This window comes from Cryptomeria japonica, unplaced genomic scaffold (genome assembly GCF_030272615.1).
Source record: "Cryptomeria japonica unplaced genomic scaffold, Sugi_1.0 HiC_scaffold_98, whole genome shotgun sequence".
NCBI classification, from domain to species: Eukaryota; Viridiplantae; Streptophyta; class Pinopsida; order Cupressales; family Cupressaceae; genus Cryptomeria; species Cryptomeria japonica.
In genome coordinates, this window is record NW_026728920.1 from 147,501 (window position 1) to 154,258 (window position 6,758).

General features: G+C 58.6%; 1 non-coding gene across 1 annotated transcript; it reads right to left on the reverse strand.

Annotated features, from left to right (window-relative positions):
- Positions 1-1,362: 1,362 nt before the first annotated feature.
- Positions 1,363-1,481, reverse strand: LOC131864950 (5S ribosomal RNA). Its single transcript, XR_009363676.1, has one exon. It is a non-coding gene; the product is annotated as a 5S ribosomal RNA (ribosomal RNA).
- Between the last annotated feature and the right edge of the window lie 5,277 nt (positions 1,482-6,758).

Here is a 6,758-nt window from a genome sequence, read left to right on the forward strand (position 1 = left end):
CCAAGGTGCGCACCATGGCCCTCCAAGGTGCGCAGCATGGCGTGCACGAAGTCGGAGCCCGGTTTGCCCCGGGTGCGCACCTCGCGTGCACCTTCGCCAGGGTGGGCACCTCGGTGCGCACACCTTCTCAATGTTTTCTTGCCTTTTCTGGAAATTGGTGAAGGCAGCGCATCAAAGGTGCGCACCTCGGTGTGCTCCGAGGTGCGAACCCGAGAGCGCTCCGAGGTGCCCACGAAGTCGAAAGTCGGGTTAATTGCATTGTTTTCCCCGGGTGCGCTCCGAGGTGCGCAACATCGGTGCGCACCAAGGAGGGCTCCGAAGTGTGCTCCAAGGTGCGCACGATTCGGAGCTCGGTTTGCCCGGGGTGCGCACACCTTGGCTGGGTTGCGCACCCTTTGTGCGCTCCAAGGTGCGCACGAAGTCGGAGCTCGGTTTGCCCCGGGTGCGCACCTTCGCCAGGGTGCGCACCTTGATGCGCACGCCTTGGCTGGGCTGCGCACCTTGGTGGGCGCCATGGTGCGCACCTTTCGTGCGCTCCAAGGTGCGCACGAAGTCGGAGCTCGGTTTGCCCCGGGTGCGCACCTTGGTGGGCGCCATGGTGCACTCCGAGGTGCCCAAGATTGGTGCGCACCAAGGAGCGCTCCGAAGTGCGCTCCAAGGTGCGCAGGTGCGCGCGAAGTCGAAAGTTGGGTTAATTGTCCGGTTTGCCTCGGGTGCGCACCTTGCGTGCACCTTCGCCAGGGTGGGCGCCTTGGTGCGCACACCTTGGCTGGGCTGCGCACCCGGGCGCGCACACCTTGGCACCCGCGTTTCCTTCATTTTAAATTTTTTTTTTTTACAATCTCTCAAGTGGGAAATTCTATAATCTCAACTTTTTTTGCCTTTTCAGGAAACTTTTGAATGGAGCGCATCATTGGTGCGCTCCGAAGTGTGCTCCAAGGTGCGCACCTCTGGTGTGCTCCAAAGCTCTCTCCAGCTGCGTGCACCTGCCCCGGCCGCGCACCCGGCCCCGCCCAGCTTCGCTCACCTGTCCCGGGCGTCTGGTGCGGAACCTTAGAGTAAGAAACATCACCGTGCACCTTGGCCAACGTGCGCGACTCGACCGAGCGCGCACTGGCCGAGGTGCACACCGATTTCACCTGGGTGCGCGCGCAGCACCTCGGGCGCACCGGGGTGCGCGCACAACGCCCGGGTTGCACCGTGGCCTGTGTGCTCGGGGCGCCTCGGGTGCGCGCTCGGTGTCGCCCCCGCGCGCGCGGTAGTGCGGGCAGCGCACCCCGGCCCGGCCCGGCCCCGACGAGAACGCAAACGGGCAAAAGGTTTATTCAAATAGCATTGCGACGCCCGGCGAAAAACTAAAAAAGGGTGCAACACCGGGACTTCCCGGGAGGTCACCCATCCCAGTACTACTCCGGCCCAAGCGCGCTTAACTGCGGAGTTCTGATGGGATCCGGTGCACTAACGCTGGTATGATCGCACCCGTTATGAGCTTGTCGCAGTGTGTACTTAGCAAACCGCGACCCACGTGCGAATCCACCCCGGCCACCCACCCCCGTCGAGGTGCACACCCTCCCTCGCGAAGTGCGCCCCGTTCGCCAAGTGTGAGCCCTGCCCGGGTGCGCGCACCTTGCTAGGGCGTCGGGTGTGCACCCGGCCCGGCCTACGTGCGTGCACCTGGACGGGGCGTCGTGTGCGTGCAGTGTCCCGTCTGCAACGCGGTGCCCACACACCACCTCGGGCGCAACGACCTGCGCTCACATGTGGGCCGAGTGCACCTTGGTGCATGTTCGGGGCGCCTCGGGTGCACGCTCGATCTTGCCCCGGTGCACCAAGGCGCTCGGTTTGCCCCGGGTGCGCACTTGGTGCAAGGTGGGCACCCAAAATAGGGATCAAGCACCAAAACACAAGTTTCGGGATGCAAAATGGGACCCAAGGACCACAAATGCGTTCCAAGACCCATGATGGGTCCACGAGAACAAAAATGTGTTCCGAGACTTAATAAACAAATATTGGGTTTTAGGAGAAGAAACATGCTCTGATGCCCAAAACGAGAATCGACCCCGAAAAGGCCACAGGCCAAAAGTGGGATGCGAGACAAAAAAAAATGGGACCCGAGGACCAAAATTGGGTTCCCAGGTCGAAGACAGGGCAACCGGACAAGAAACGACCTCTAAGGCTCGAAATGAGTCCCGACGACTAAAACTTGACAAGAAGCACCCATCAGGCACCCAACTCGACACCCATGGGATGCCGACCCACCCGGGCTTCCACCTAGCACACCTTGGCACCCACCCACCCTCGCACCCAACCTCGCACCCAACTTAGCACCTTTGAACCCACATTGGCACTCACCCTGACCCTGGCACCTTGGAACCCACATTGGCACTCACCTTGACCCTGGCACCCACCTTTGCACTCACCTTGGGACCCACCCTGGCTCCCACCTCGGCACCCACCCAGACACCCACCTTGGTTCCTTGGCACCCACCTTGGATCCTTGGCACCCACCCCGACACCCACCTTGGCACGCAACTTGGCTACTTGCCACCCACCTTGGCTCCTTGACGCCCACCCCGACAACCACCCCGTGACCTACCCTGGCTAGGGTTGGTGCACACCCACCCTGGTGCCCACCTTGGCACCCACCCCATGACCCACCTTGGCACGCACCTTAGTACCCACCCCGTTACCCACCCTAGGACCCACCCCGTGACCCACCTTGGCCAGGGTGGGTGCCTTGGTGCGCACAACTTGCCTGGGCTGCACACCAGGGCGGGCTCAAGATGGCACCCGCGTTCCGTTTTTTTCACTATCTTTCAAAACGGAAATTTTAAAATCTCGTTTTTTTTTTTTTTTTGCCTTTTCTGGAAATTAGTGAAGGCAGCGCATCAAAGGTGCGCAATGCTGGTGCGAACCCGGGAGCGCTCCGATGTGTGCTCCAAGGTGCGGCGTGCACGAAGTCCGAGCCCTCCAAAAAGTGCCCTCCAAAAGTGCGCACCTTTGGAGCGCACAAAAGTGCCCTCCAAAAGTGCGCACTTTTGGTGCGCACCAAGGCGCTGGTTCGGTCGTTGCAGGCGAGTTCGGAAGTTGGGGTCGATGTCCTGAGCGGAGGTGCAAACTACACAGGTGTCGGAATCGGACAAATAGCTTATATAGGGGAGGTGTATGCTTCGATGGGTCGACTCCCCAGGTTGAGCGCACCGCGCCAACCTCAAAGACCCTACGGTATGGATGAAGTCGGAAGTTGGGTCCGATGACCGATTCGATTAGTAGGTATGCTCATGAGGTCGGAATTTGGGTCCGATGACCTGCCATGTGCAGGAAGGCGAATGTTGGCACTGTGCGTTGCAAGGTGCACACCAAGGTGCTGGTGCGGTCTTTTTAGTCGAGTTCGGAAGTTGGGGTCGATGTCCTGATCGGAGGTGCAAGCTACACAGGTGTGGGAATCGGACAAATAGCTTATATAGGGGAGGTGTATGCTTCGTTGGGTCGACTCCCCGGGTTGAGCGCACCGCGCCAACCTCAAAGACCCTACGGTATGGATGAAGTCGGAAGTTGGGTCCGATGACCGATTCGATATGTAGGCATACTCGCGAGGTCGGAATTTGGGTCCGATGACCTGCCATGTGCAGGAAGGCGAATGTTGGCACTGTGCGTTGCAAGGTGCGCACCAAGGCGCTGGTTCGGTCGTTGCAGGCGAGTTCGGAAGTTGGGGTCGATGTCCTGATCGGAGGTGCAAACTACACAGGTGTGGGAATCGGACAAATAGCTTATATAGGGGAGGTGTATGCTTCGTTGGGTCGACTCCCCGGGTTGAGCGCACCGCGCCAACCTCAAAGACCCTACGGTATGGATGAAGTCGGAAGTTGTGTCCGATGACCGATTCGATATGTAGGCATACTCGCGAGGTCGGAATTTGGGTCCGATGACCTGCCATGTGCAGGAAGGCGAATGTTGGGACTGTGCGTCGCAAGGTGCGCACCAAGGCGCTGGTGCCGTCGTTGCAGTCGAGTTCGGAAGTTGGGGTCGATGTCCTGGTCAGAGGTGCAAACTACACAGGTGTGGGAATCGGACAAATAGCTTATATAGGGGAGGTGTATGCTTCGATGGGTCGACTCCCCGGGTTGAGCGCACCGCGCCAACCTCAAAGACCCTACAGTATGGATGAAGTCGGAAGTTGGGTCCGATGACCGATTCGATACGTAGGCATATTGGCGAGGTCTGAATTTGTGTCCGATGACCTGCCATGCGCAGGAAGGCGGAATTTGGGTCCGATGACCGAGTTGATGGCGTGCCATGCGCAGAAAGGCGGAATTTGGGTCCGATGACCGAGTTGATGTTGATGGCCCGCCATGCACAGGAAGGCGGAATTTGGGTCCGATGACCGATTTGAAGGCGTGCCATGCGCAGAAAGGCGGAGTTTGGGTCCGATGACCGAGTTGATATTGATGGCCCGCCATGCGCAGGAAGGCGGAATTTGGGTCCGATGACCTGACATACGCATGGAGTCCGACTCGGGGGCCGATGTTCGATTCGATGACTTGCATTGTGGGTAAAGTCGGAAGTTGTGGTCTTTGACCCGATTCGATGACCAGACTTCGGCTGCTTGAGAATCGGACAAATAACTTATATAGGGGAGGTAGTGTTCTCGAGCATCCTCCCCCCGTGCCCGTTTATGTCGATTGATGCTGGTGCTCGACTGGTTGGAGCGCTCGGATGCAAAAATCTTGCACCAGGATTTATCGATTGTGATGGACACGGCAAGTCTCCTGATTGCTATGCAGGAGCTCATCGTGAATCTCTATGCGGCCTTGGTATGGACTCGACCTGCGGAATGGTTCGGCAATGGTAGTCGCTCCAACACGTCCTTGCAATGGCCACAGAGGTGATTCGACTAGAGCTCCAGTCTAGCTTTTGGGTTGCTTGGCGGACTGGTATAGCCGCGATCGAGTTCCGGCCATGAACGTTTTAGATAGCTCTTGGGCTTTCTGGGACGGAAGTCGGAAGTTTGGGCTGTTGTCCGATTTGATGACCATTCTTCGGATGTGTGAGAATCGGACAAATAACTTATATAGGGGACTGTGTTGTCTCACGCAGCCCCCTCCGTGCCCCTCTATCTCGACCGATGTTGGTGCTTGAAAGGGTTGGGATCGCTCGGATTTATAAACGTGCACCACCATTTGTCGAGTGTGAGGGACGCGGCAGGTCTCCTAAATGCTATACGGGCGCTCTCTGAGAATCTCTATCCGGCCTCGACACAGACTAGTCTTGCTGAATGGTTTGGCACTGGTAGTCGATCCAACACGTCGTTGTTGTGGCCGCCTAGGCGATTCGATTCGAGCCCCCGTCTAGCTTTTGGGTTGCTTGGCGGATTTTGCCCTATCCGCAAGTGAGCTCGGTCCCTAAACGTTCGAGAAACCCGATTGCTATGCGCCGACTCTCTTTCTTGCGAGCCTCCATCTAGCTTTTGGGTCTCTACGGAACGGAAGTCGGAATCTGGGACCGTTGTTTGATTCGACGAGGCAGACTACGGTTGTGCGAGAATCGGACAAATAACTTATATAGGGGAGGTGTTGACTGGAGCATTCTCCCCCGTGCCCCTCTAACTCGACCAATGCTGGCGCTCGAACGGTGGTAGCGCTCGGATTTTCGTTGAGCGCCAGCATTGGTCGATTTAGAGGGGCATGCGAGATTCCCGAATGCTATGCGAGGGCTCTAACGGAAATGTCTATTGGTTTCGGTATGGATGCAATTGCGAGTGGTTCGGCAAAGGTAGTCGTTCCGATGCGTCCATGTCGTGGCCAAATCGATAATTCGATTTGAGCCCTCGTATAGCATTTGGGTCTCTCGATGTGATTCCGCATTCCAGTCCCTTTGGGCACTGCTTGAGCCGCATCCCAGGGGGTTCCCTTCCCAATAATCTGCCTCGCAACCCGATTGCTATGCGGTGAGGCTCCTCGGCCGCCTCGGAACTATCTGTGTATCAGACGCATCGCGGGATAAGGGGTTGGCAACGGTAGTCGCCCCAAGCGCGTCCGATGCTTGGACCATTCCGAGGCGGCCCTGAAGCCTCTTCCGTCTAGCCGTTGGGTCCTTCTCGCCGCATCCCTTGCCTCGCACCCCGATTGCTATGCGGTGAGGCTCCTCGGCCGCCTTGGAACTATCTGTGTATCAGACGCATCGCGGGATAAGGGGTTGTCACTGGTAGTCGCCCCAAGCGCGTCCGATGCTTGGACCATTCCGAGGCGGCCCTGAAGCCTCTTCCGTCTAGCCGTTGGGTCCTTCTCGCCGCATCCCTCGACTCGCACCCCGATTGCTATGCGGTGAGGCTCCTCGGCCGCCTTGGAACTATCTGTGTATCGGACGCGTCGCGGGATAAGGGGTTGTCACTGGTAGTCGCCCCAAGCGCGTCCGATGCTTGGACCATTCCGAGGCGGCCCTGAAGCCTCTTCCGTCTAGCCGTTGGGTCCTTCTCGCCGCATCCCTCGCCTCGCACCCCGATTGCTATGCGGTGAGGCTCCTCGGCCGCCTTGGAACTATCTGTGTATCGGACGCGTCGCGGGATAAGGGGTTGTCACTGGTAGTCGCCCCAAGCGCGTGCGATGCATGGACCATTCCCAGGCGGCCCTGAAGCCTCTTCCGTCTAGCCGTTGGGTCCTTCTCGCCGCATCCCTCGCCTCGCACCCCGATTGCTATGCGGTGAGGCTCCTCGGCCGCCTTGGAACTATCTGTGTATCGGACGCGTCGCGGGATAAGGG